Raw genomic sequence first — 12273 nt, 5'->3', positions numbered from 1 at the left:
TTGAAGAAAAGCGTTTACAAAAATCTCAAACCAGACCCTCTGCACTGCTTTCTGATCAATCTATTAAAGCCCAAGCAGGAATTTTTACAGGCTCCAAAACATTGGGAATTTCTCCATGTCCAGCTCCACCACTGGACTGACAAATCTGACCTCCCACTCCTTTGGTGAGGGCCCTCTTGCAGCACTTCATACTGGGCAAGGGTCTTCATCATGTCTTTGGACCATGACACCACCACCAAACCCCCAACCGTCATGTTTCTGCATTCAGCAAAATCCAGATGGATTCACAATTCGAGAATATGAGATAATTAACCTTGAAATCTGTTTCTGTCCCCTTACTTTGAAGTCCTATATTCCCAACTGTCAGAAAGTACAGGTAGAAATGCTGCTTAAACTGTGAGCAAATACTTTCTGTGCTTAATGCAAGCAAGGTCATTCACTTAAGTACCTGCTGTAGCTGTGGAAGTTGCCTAAGGGTTTGAACTGAAGGAGAAAGAGTTTGCAAAACTCAGTTATATTGGTATTAATAGAATACAGCCAGATGGTGCAGTCATCAATAATCTAAAAATATCCCTGGTGCATAGTCAAAAGCAAAGTAGCATGAAAATTAAAGTAAAAAAATTGTGCTCACCAATAATGTCCTAAAAAACCTTTAATGACAACTCAACCCTATGTTTGCTGAAAGGTCAGTGCATAGAGACAGTGAAAGCCTTTTGCAAGGGGATTTATTTAGAAATGCAGCTTTTTGATATGAGAAGTCATTGAAAGAGAGTCTTGCCATTATCTGACTGATTTTAGCACTGTACTCTTATGCAACTGAGTTAAAATAAATGCTTTATACAGTGGCTTTAAATGACACTCAAATTTTATTAGAAAAATGCACTAGTTCTCCTATATGCCTGCTCCGCTGAGACAAAATTCCTCTGACAAGCCTGATTCATCATTCTTGTGTGGGATTTGATGTTGTTTATACGCCCTTGTGCAGAACAAGCAAGAATTTACCATTCTGATGCTGTTCTATTTGTGCAACTGTTGACACCTGTGTAAGGTACAGATGTAATCAAAATAATTTTCATCAAACCCAAAATATATTTATTTATATTTATATATAAAACTAGGAAACTACCATAACTAATACATATAAGATAGTTGTTCAGCCAATATATACATATATATACATACATACATATATTTGCAAGCAGTGATCCATTCTGCCATCTGCATAGAAATAGTTCTAGTCCTCAGCTGCTACATTTTTGCATTACTGTGAACTTCGCCATCTGAGACTGTGGTTGAGCTGAATGAAAGTAGAGAAAATAAGCACCATAGCAAACAATTATTTCAATGTTTATTTAAATGACAATAAGATTTTTAGTAGTTTTATGAGTAAGTAGTCCACATGTAAGATGTAGCAGGTAGTTAGTGCAAGCTTTGCATTTATCAATATTAACTGGAATAAAAAAATACACATTTTTTAAAACCCTTAGCTAGGCATAATGTGGAGGTTTGATTTTCTCTGGGCCCGGGGGAGGAAATGCCACCAAAAATAAATTCATTTTCTCTTTGCTAATCCCCAAAGAAAAAAGCTGATACAGTACATTTTTATTTTGTGCGCATAAGCTATTTCTTACTAACTCATTTTATAGTACTTGTCAAAAGGCCAGTAGAATGATTTTTGTTGGTGTATTTTTCCCCCACAGGTATTCCCAGCAATGAATTTAGGAGACTTTGTTCTACACAAAGTCAAACAACTACTACATGCCTTCAGAGATTGACATGCTCAGGTTCTGTAAAAGAAAGAGCACACGAAATTTCTCAGGGCATGCCAGTTTTTATGAGACCGAGCATCTCTTCAGTGACAAAAGAAGCAACTGGAACAAGACATGGCAGGATATTATACTTGTCAAGTGGAGGAAATAGTACAACTGCTTGCCACAGAGCCACCTCAGCCCCACAAGCATCTGTACGGCTCAAAGACACAACAACTTAGACTAATAGTGCTTGAAGTGGTGTCGTACAGGAAAGGCTCAATAAGTCTTCAGAGCAGGAGAAGATCTAAGAAACATTTTCTTTGGGTTTTTTTGTCTTGGCTCATTTTGCCCTCCTGCTCTATACTACCAACCTTCTCACAGATTCCCCTTCTCAGAGGTGGCTCTGGGCTAGGTTGCTGAGAGCCATGTGGCCTGCAGGAGAGAACAGAGCACATTGCTTTGCAGTGGTGGCTTTCCTAAAGTATTGAAGAAAAAGGTCTTTTTAGGGGGAATATTGTGAAAATGGGAAGTGAGGTGGAGTTTGGGATGTAGAGTTTGGGGCGTGCTAGAGATGACAATACACGTAGTATATACACATGGGAGACCATAATGGGGTCCCAAATTATTAAAGAAAAAAAAAAGCCCAGTTTTAAAATGTTAGTGAGCAGCTGAGAAGCGAAGCATTTGGAGGAAATTAGTAGATGTGCAAAGGCTGCTTTTGTTCAAGAGAGCAGGCAACTGAGCAATATTAAGACAAGGTGTTCTGCTCAGCCTCATATTCCACCACAGGTGCATAGTATGGAAATGCAGCAACATCGAAAGCATGTGTAAAAATGAGACTTCTGCTGATGTTTCGGTGGTGTAACCAACACCTGAATCTATCCCAATTTTATCCATTTCTTTCAATGATCTTCATCAGCTACTTATGCGAATGATACTTTACTTCTTTTACTCAAAAATATTAATTCCTTGAACCATTTCAGAGTAGGAAGGAGCACCCCTATATCACATCATTGAAGACAGAAGACTAGCATCAACTGAAATGGAGGTAAAACATATCATTTTTATAAACCTTTATTATTTTTTCCACACAGAAATAAGACTTGGGGTTTTGACAGTGTTCTTACAGAAAAATACTTGAGCAGTTATAAAACACCTGAGACTTCTTTTTAGCATCACCCAAGAAAACAATTCAAAGGTCCAAGATATCCTTTCCAGGATCCTTTAATTGAATTCCCAGATGACCCGTCAGAGATACTTATAAAACATTCTGGCTTTAAATGTTAAAAAAAAAAAAAAATAGAAGGAACATACTACGCTTTTTTATAAACCTGATGAAAACCTACTTATTATAAAGTGATTCATTGGAAAAGCCCAAACACCAATATGGTTTCAGGCCTGGTTTATGCTTCCTTTTTATTTAGACAGATGGTGATACCCTTATTTCTATGAATAATTTTTATTCGTGCACATTTCAGGAATAATTCCACAAAGTTAACAGTGGTATTTGGGCAGGAAATTGCTTTGTAGCATCCCCCTTTAAGGATAAATTTTTCAAAGGCACAGGAGTGACTTAGGATCCTACATAATTTTCAAAAGTGATTTAAGCCTCCCTAGCCTAGTTTTCTCACAGCCAGCAAGATTTGGGATTTGAAGGGATTTATTTAGATGGTTTTCAGTGTTGTTTGGCAGAGGACTATAACACAACTCCTCAGCTGCTTGCAGCTTGGAATTTCAGCACCAACTTGAATGCCTGTTTGCAGCTTGGGATCCCTATACGGGAATTGTTAAGCTGGTAAGAAAGGGATTTTCAGCTTTTTACGGCAAACAGCTGAGCAGCGAGCTGCCTAAATTAGCCAATAGTGCAAGGCTGAAGAATGGGGCTTATGTGTCTAAGCAACTGATGTGATGCCAGTTTAGAGGTGGCTCCCCTTGCTCAGGATCCTTGGCTGGGAGCTCTCTGCCGGACACGGGCACTGCAGCCAAGTCAACTACTTAAGCAGCCTGTGCTCTAGTTGTCAAAACCTCTGCCTGTCTTGAAAGTCATTTCTGCTGAGCTTATTCTATTATTCTCATTATCCCTCAACCATGTCATAGGCTGGAGTTGGGCTTTTCTTCCATCTAGAGGTGGCCTGTATTTATTTTTCTGCTGTGGTCCTGCGAGACAGCATGCCTCAGGCATGCTGAGGACACTGCTGGATGGGCAAGCCACTAATGAAAGGACTGGTTTTGTATCCAGGATAAAACCCTTGTGTGAGGGCTTGCAAGACCTCAGTTTGAGGCAGGGCTCAGATCAGCTCATTACTGTGGTGCTGAAGTTGTGATTAGGCTGATTTGAATATGTTTGATAGCAGCAGGTGGAGAGGTATTATTACTGATTTGCACTGATGGCTTCACTGTGATGTGGTTTTAAAACTCTCAGTGAAGCCTTTTCAGGTGCATAACTTGGTCTTATGATCTGGCTCAAAGGAAAGAAATTGTTTTTGAAAATGGGATTTATAAACTATTTTTGCTGGGACTCCTAGAAGTGATCAGTATCACGTCAGCATAAGTAGATAATAGTCATAGAATAGTTAGGGTTGGAGAGGACCTTAAGATCATCTAGTTCCAACCCCCCTGCCATGCGCAGGGACGCCTCACATTAGACCATGTCACCCAAGGCTCTGTCCAAGCTGGCCTTGAACACTGCAGTATTGAAGTATTTCTGTGAATCTGTGAATGTTACATGCTTTAAAAATAATGGGTGCCTATCAGCATCCTCTAATACCTGAATGCCCTTACAAACTCAGCCCATAACACCCCTGAAACTTTGTTTTGTTAAAATAGCAGAAAGGTTTTGTGAGTATTTGAACTGCAGTTCACCGACTGAACATTGAATAATTATAAACATATTCCAAAAACTCTAAGAACTTCTTCTCTAACTGTTAAATTGTTAACTATTGAGACAGCTGCACTTTGTATTTTAAGCTTCGTTATAATGGAACATGGCTTTATTATTTCACAGTTTGCTTTGAAGTTCTGCCACCTATTGGTTTATCACAGCACTAATCAGACCGGCTGGATTTCTCCCTGTGAAACCAAAAAGGAAAACGTATCTTACAACATCAAACCCCCAAGCAGTAAGAAATCTATTAAGTGATCAGAAGTCATTTAGTCCCTTTGTAATTACCAAATAATTTTCTAATGCTCTATTACCACCCCATATGGACAAGGCAATTGCTAAACTTTAGTTTCTGTCCTTTTGAATTTGGAAAATAAACAAATTCTCTTCAAAGACTCAAACACTGAAGCCCTGGAATCTTATTCACAGGATTCACAGACTACACTAGAAAAATGTACATGTCTATTGATGCAAAATAGATTTAAATATGCAGATATGCATGCGCTACATTTACTTGTTCCGAGCCAAGTTGCACATAAATAACTTATTTCATAGCTGCAAACAGATCAATCACTCTGCCTTTATTTGCAAATGCATTCTTCTACACCACCAGCATGCTGCACTGTGAGAATATTTTAGAATTCTCTTTTAGCTTCCTTTATCTTGGTACCAGATTACTTTCATAGTCCTTACTGCACACACAAAAACTGTTTAAAATGTCAAGAGCACTTGGGCAACGACAGCAGAGCAGAGACAGAAGCAAAGAGGTACATGAGCAGTGCAGGACAGAAATCTAAGGAGTAAAGATTAAGCAACAACTGTATGGAATTGGAAGTGAAAATTTAGTGAAAAAACTTATTTCTAGACCTTCTGGTAATGAGATTTTTGAAATTTTATTAGGCAAGTGAGAGTTTTTCAAGACATAGCTGAACCTGCTTTCAGCATCGACTTTTTGTAAGGCTTTGTTCAGGAGATGTTTCATGCTTGGATAGTGACCTTTGTTGCCTCTGATACCTGATTTCTGCCTGGTGTCCTCGCGGGCAAAATAAAACAAATAATCACCTGAGGAGATGATCTTTGCACCTAATGAGGGTTAGCCAGCCAGCCCTCTGCTTTCCCTGCTAGTACCAAAGCAGCATAGGCAAGTAGGTTTGTGCAGAGGAAGCAATGATCAACTTGTCGCAGCTGCAACATAGGCTGTATAAAATAAGGCATCATTGTCAACATAGCTAGCCCTGACAGCTCAAGCAAGTTGTGTTGTGATTATTCATGAAAAAGGGTCTGGATGGAGAAGACAAAATATTTTAAGAAAAAGTCTTGAAAAATGTATCACCAAAAAGAATCTTCCAATCAGTTAGCAGTTTTTTAAATATTGAGGACATGAAACTGCTTAATTCACAAGCCTTGCTGTCTTCTGTTCATTATTTTGTGTACCCAAAAGAATTCACTAAAGTGCACTCCACACGATGACAGTGTGACAAGGGCCAATTTGTGAATAACTTGTCAACAGCTTGAATGAAACTCTAGAAATCCATAACAGGTGCTCGATAGCTATAATCGAGTGACAGATGGATTAGATACATGAAACCACAACAAACTGACTGAATGGGAGAGGGAGAGAGAATGAGGGTGAAAGTGGGGGAGGTTCATTAACTATAGAAGAGAGCAAAAATACATGAATTATTAAAGAAGCGGCATGAGCCAATTTGTGTGGATGCTTCCTGCTCATCTTCAGCAGGCCTGGGAAGAGGAGCTACAATGCCAGCTACTACACACAGCAGCAATGGTCTAATATCTTGACTCTAGGCAGGGGTGTACCAGAGCTTGGCACGGGCCTTGATTGCAGAAATCACTGTTATATTTTAGTACACACATAAGAGCTGATTCAGCAACGTACTTCAGCGCACGCCTTGCTGCAAGCATGTGAATAGCGCCATTAAGGTCAGCAGAACAACTGTGTTCAACTCACACTAACATGTTTAAGCATCTTGCCAAATTTTTGTTCTCTGTTGTGGGATTTAAAATACATGGGGATGAATCCCAGCTAGTACAAATTTTTACAAGCCCCTTGGAGCCCTGGGGACTGCTGCTGTAAGAGTCTCACCTGCCACTCAGGACACATCCATGTGCACAGACAATGATGGACCAATGCTTCTCTGAAGGCTTTAAGCAAGCAGGTTGCCCTCTGGGCCAAACCAGTTCATTGGAGACATGTCCCCGTGCCAGCAAACCCAGATTGCCTGTCCCAGGAGCCAGAGGCTGCCTGCACCCACCTCATAGGCTTTTCCCAGCATGAGGGAAGAACACTATGAATGCCAGATATCTTGTTCCTTAAGCACCCAGAGTCATCAGTAGATGCCCGTTGCCCACACACCTTTGTGCCAGGTTTGTCAGAAAATTATATTTAGGCTCAGCAAGGACCAATTATCCTTAGTCTGTGCCCAACCTGTGTCTTCTGCCTGGCCCTGACTGAAGGCAGGAGCAATGTTTCCATTACCACTCTTCAGCTCTCTCCCTCTCCTTCTTTAGTGGGTTTCCCTTTAAATTAATTTTTTTTTAATTTTAAGTTAAACCTTCCATTACCTTATTTTCCTCCCGTGCACATTTTGTAAAGCCACAATCCCAGATTTGCAATCATTCTATCCAAACAATGCTTTTCAATGGCTAACTATTAAGGGAACAAGCAAAACCTTGACAGCTGGTTTGCTTTTATAGAGTGACCTATCATTTCTTTTCCTCACAAGTCTTCCTGTGCCTAGTATCTTCCCTTGGAGAAAAATTTGTGAATATTTGGAACCTGTTTAGATAATGGACAAAATAGAGTTACTGAATATTTCAGGTGCAAAAACAAGGCTTGCTTTTGGTAAAAAAAAAACCCTCTAGTAACTTGATTTCTATTCCCTTCACCACAACTGCCCTGTAAACACATGAACCAAACTACTACTTCAAAAAGGAATTCACTGTGTAGTCATTACTGTACCACAATGCCCTGTGATAATAAAATACAGACATTTTACAATAAGATACAGGATTGAACTCCCAGCATAGTTTAATCTGCTTGTACTTTGGCATAATTCTTATGTTTTATGATATATTCACTCCTGCCATGGTCCAGGCTGCTCTGTTTATCTGGAGTGAGACCGTTCTCTCTGGCTGCATGGGCAGTGATCCCCAAAATATCACAGCAGCACACTCATATTTACATGTGAACCTTGAAACAACAAACACAAAGTGTCAGAAATAACCCGAGGAAGGCACTGTTTTATACTTGAATGCCTTTCAGCTCCTAGCCATGAAAAAGAAAGTTGAGCTCATAGATCCAGAATGTAGGGAAAAGGCAGTCCTGTACAAGCACACAAGGCTTACACATTAATTAAATCCCATTTTGTCTCATTTAAGCTCTACTTCATAGGCTTTTGCCTTGGGTGAAAGATTTCATTGTAGGCTTTTTTTTTGTCCCTTTTTTTCTCTTTTCTTTTTTCTTTTTTTTTTTTTCTGTCTTGCCTACAGTAGTGTTCATATGAAGATGTGACCAAGAGGCTGAAAGAGCATAAGATAAGAGATGAAAAGATAATGAGTTCGGATAAGGATACTCAGTTGTCACCACTAACCTCGTAAGTAATGATAATATAATGGCTGATGCCACTGCCTAAGATAAAGCATGCAGGCACATGTAGTGAGCAATAAAAGCGTATTAAAGCAAACTGCAAATCCATAAAGAGTCAATCGTGTTTCAATTTCTGGAAGAGTTTAGGTGCCTCGGGTAGTTCTTAACCATTGCTGCTATAGAAGCCAAACAGAGACTGAAAGAAGTGTCCTGCTTAGTAAGTGAATTTCCTAATCTTGTTCAGATCTGACTAAATGTTCCAGAGAAATCTATTTTATATATATAAAGCCTTGGATCTAGCAATGTTGCCCCGTTCCAAAGTTAAAAAAACCCAAACTGATTGCATGCTCTTATGACTATGCCTCCTTTGTAATGCACACTGTAATTATCAGAGAATTTTGCCTGTCTACTCCACAGCTGCTTGTGGGTGAAACAGCAACTCTACGTGAGCGAGTACACAGATGTTCAGCTATTGAATCACTTCTTTGCAATCCAGACCTGACAATAATTTGGATGTTAGTGATCTTCAAGTATCTGATACAGTGCTGGCTTTCTCACTTTGAGAAATCAAATCAAACTTTGGCCTTGCAGATTTTAAAGAAACAAAGCAAAAATGTGAACCTCCATGTCAAGTGTGTAGACTGAAAGAGACTGGCAGTTGCACCGTGGAACTTCAATGAGATGCTTATTTTGAATTTTTCTACTTTTCCTAACCTTTTTGAGGAAGATCAGTAACACAAAGTAAGCAATGGGCCGCTTTCACTGGAATGGGCATTTATTGAACAAGCATTGGACAGTGGTTTGGGATTTTTTGTATCTGGTAAGCGAGGTACAAAAGCTTTGCCTGAACTCTGCCTGTCTTTGTGAATGTCTGTATCACCAATTTACACTTAGGATCTCATGGAGAGCATCCTAGAGACCATTGCAAATCTTGCTCAAGTCTGTTGCTAACAGCAAACTGAAAGGAACATTGTTAGTCCTCTCATTTCACAAATGGAAGGTGAAACAAAAGAATGACTAGCTTCCTCGCAGTTGCAGATGCATGCACTTGTGTAACCAAATGGCAGACAAATGCCTGCACACATTTTCACTTCTCCATCAATAGCAGTGAGAATTTGCACATGCACCATTTGCACATAGTAAACTGTTTGAAGTGTAAATCATGTTTAAACCATGCATATTTGTTTTTCAGACCCATCCTGTTAAAAAACTTCCGCAAGATCTGTAGGTTATAAGTGTTAGAGCAAGGAACAGCTGCAAGGAGACTGCCTTTTCCCTGACATCATGAAAGTGGGTGTTGAAAGAGAAGGTGTTCTATTGATTGGATACTATAAACAGAAACTAGAGACAATCTGAAATGTTTCACAGTAGAACTTTTGCAAAATCTTCTCACATAGATGATAAACCTCCTAGTAGCCCTTATGAACAACTGAAGGACACTAGAAAGCCATTACTTTACTTTAAATAACTTTTTCCTTTAGCTGATCTGACCTGAGGACATCAATTTCTCCACAGTTTGATTTGGATTAGTACTTTCAGCTTGAGCCGGTGGGGAAAAGGAATAGAAATGCCCTACAAAAAGTTTTCCACATAATTCACCATCTTCCCAGCCAACTCATGTACAATTCCTACATCAAAACAAAGGAGTTGTTTTGACAACAGAGCACAGTTTTTAGCCCAAAATATTTCCTATATAGGTTGTGTATTCTGGCCAGAAAAAAACCCCCAAAAACATTATAAACCTTCAATTGAAAGGTTCTTTATTACTAACACGTGTCATAGATATAGGGTGAATCCCTAAGGAAGGACTGGGTCCAGGTTCTGAATTTACAAAAGTCATTTGTAAAAGACCGTGAAGCCAATCACAAATGTGGCCGGACCTCCTTATGTTTAAACCTTAAGCTGAAAGTTGACTTTAAGCAAAAATCCATGTGTAAATTGTAATTTCTAGGTCAGTTTGAGACCTGGAATAGCAATACTTGGCTGGATCCTACATTTCAGTGTTAGAGCTATTCCTGTATTACTGAGGTGCATGCCAAGAGGTGCATGAGGGTGCATTAGGAGAGTTGATGCACAAACTTCATGTTAATTTTCAGGTCTTCTGCATCTTTCTGGGATACCTTATTGACTGGCTTTGATACTACATATAACTCTGAAGTGGACAAGAAATCGAAAAGATGAAAGACCTCAATCAGATTTCAAAGTATCCATACTGTAGGAGAAAGAGAGATGGTATTAAAATTTTGGAGGCTGAACACTTGTGCCCCAGGGCCAACATTGTACGTTCAGCAGCAGGCTGTCATACCCTAATTGCTAGTACCCCTTTGTGAATCAACATCTCTGAGAAGCCAATTCTCCACGATGCTTCTTTAATATACATCTTCTCATTTGCCCTACGTATATTTCAGTTTGCCATCTGATAATTGGAATTGTGTGGGTAGCAGCCGGTACCATCTGGCTTGTTAATAAGTAGAGGATAAAAATGTCTAATGCCTTGCTCTACATAAATACAAGAATTACCCTACAAATAAACAGCTCCCTAAAACCTCAACTGATGAGAACAAAAGAAAATAGTGTGGCCTTAGCTCATTAAAAAACACTGAAGAGAGAATGAGAGAGCAGTGGGAAAGCCTCATCACTTCCCATCTGAAGTTTTAGTGTAACTAAAACATATGGGAAAAATAATGCAAAATTAAACGTGATAATGCACTTTTCACACCAAAACATATTGGGCCACTATACAAATGATGCAATTAAAACTGCTGCCTTCAGGAGCCAAACCCTAAGCTGAATAAGTAGGGTACAATTAAAGTTTTCAGTGAAAGATTTATCATAATGAACCTCAGAATTGAGATAATATGACTTGGGGGCATCAAAGCTAAGCAATAGAAAGCCACATGTCCTACAACATGGAGTTAGAATTGGAAGACTGACATCAGCAGATTTTAGGGCACTGAAAGGCTTACAAGTTCATTTGCACGTGAATGGCCAAGACCATGCAAAATCTTGCGTGTAAACAGTGCGGTATTGTAATCACTACTTTAATTAACAGGAAAGCAGCGCAAAGCTGTCTGCATTGGGGAAATAAACTCTGATCCTGTAGGCTGGATGCGAAAGCCGTGCTGTTGTATTTGGAACCTGCTGGAACTTGTACAGCGCCTTATCTGAAAGGCCTCATACGCATCGTGACAATGTCCTCTAATCTGGTAATAAAAAGGGCATCATGAACGGCGGCAGGCAGGCCAGCCAGTGGTGGCTGCAGTCACGCTATGCTCCCAAGATGGTGAAAGGAGATTTAAGCCTCTTGCAGAAAGAAAAAACACAAGGGTTGCCTCAGTCTGGCCTGGATGGGGAGGGGGGAAAAGGGAGGAAGCACAGCTGGGCTGCCGTTACCTGGATGGCGACTGCAACACCCGGGAGGAGAAAAGGCATGCAGCAAGCACCTTGGTTCCTCCCTGCCACCAGCCACCCCCATGGAATCTCAGCCTGTGAAAGCAGACGTCCTGGCAGTTGGAGTTCTGCACTGCTGGGAAGTTTCCCCAGGAAGGCTTTGCCTGCCCAGCAGCTGCTGTGAAATATTCACCTTCATTCTTCCAGACATAAACCCATCCTGGGGTGAGTCAGAGCTCAGAGGTAGTGTGTGTTTCCCCAGAAAGCAGGGTTAGTAACACTGCTCATGATGGTACCATAGCACCCTAGAGAAAGCGTTCAGTTTGACATGGGGGAAGACCCACAACTGGAAAACGGAACAGTTCTGCAATGGGGGGAACTGATGTAGTATGGCACCCAATGGACTCCTGGGGACTTCTGCTCTCTGCCCCTGACCCCATCACTGTCCCTATAAACACAGGTGCTATAGTCCCACCTGCTTCCTTGCTCAAATATTTATACTCATGCGTAAGACTTGTACCATTTATACACTTTGACACCACACCAGGCACAAAAGTGCAGTTCTATGGCCAACCTTGCACTGACTCTTGCTGCTAGTCTATGTTGTACATCTTGCTGATCAGGAGCTGGCCTTGCCAAACAGA

Source organism: Strigops habroptila, chromosome 1 (assembly GCF_004027225.2).
Source record: "Strigops habroptila isolate Jane chromosome 1, bStrHab1.2.pri, whole genome shotgun sequence".
Lineage (NCBI taxonomy): Eukaryota > Metazoa > Chordata > Aves > Psittaciformes > Psittacidae > Strigops > Strigops habroptila.
Note: the sequence above shows the minus strand (reverse complement) of the source record.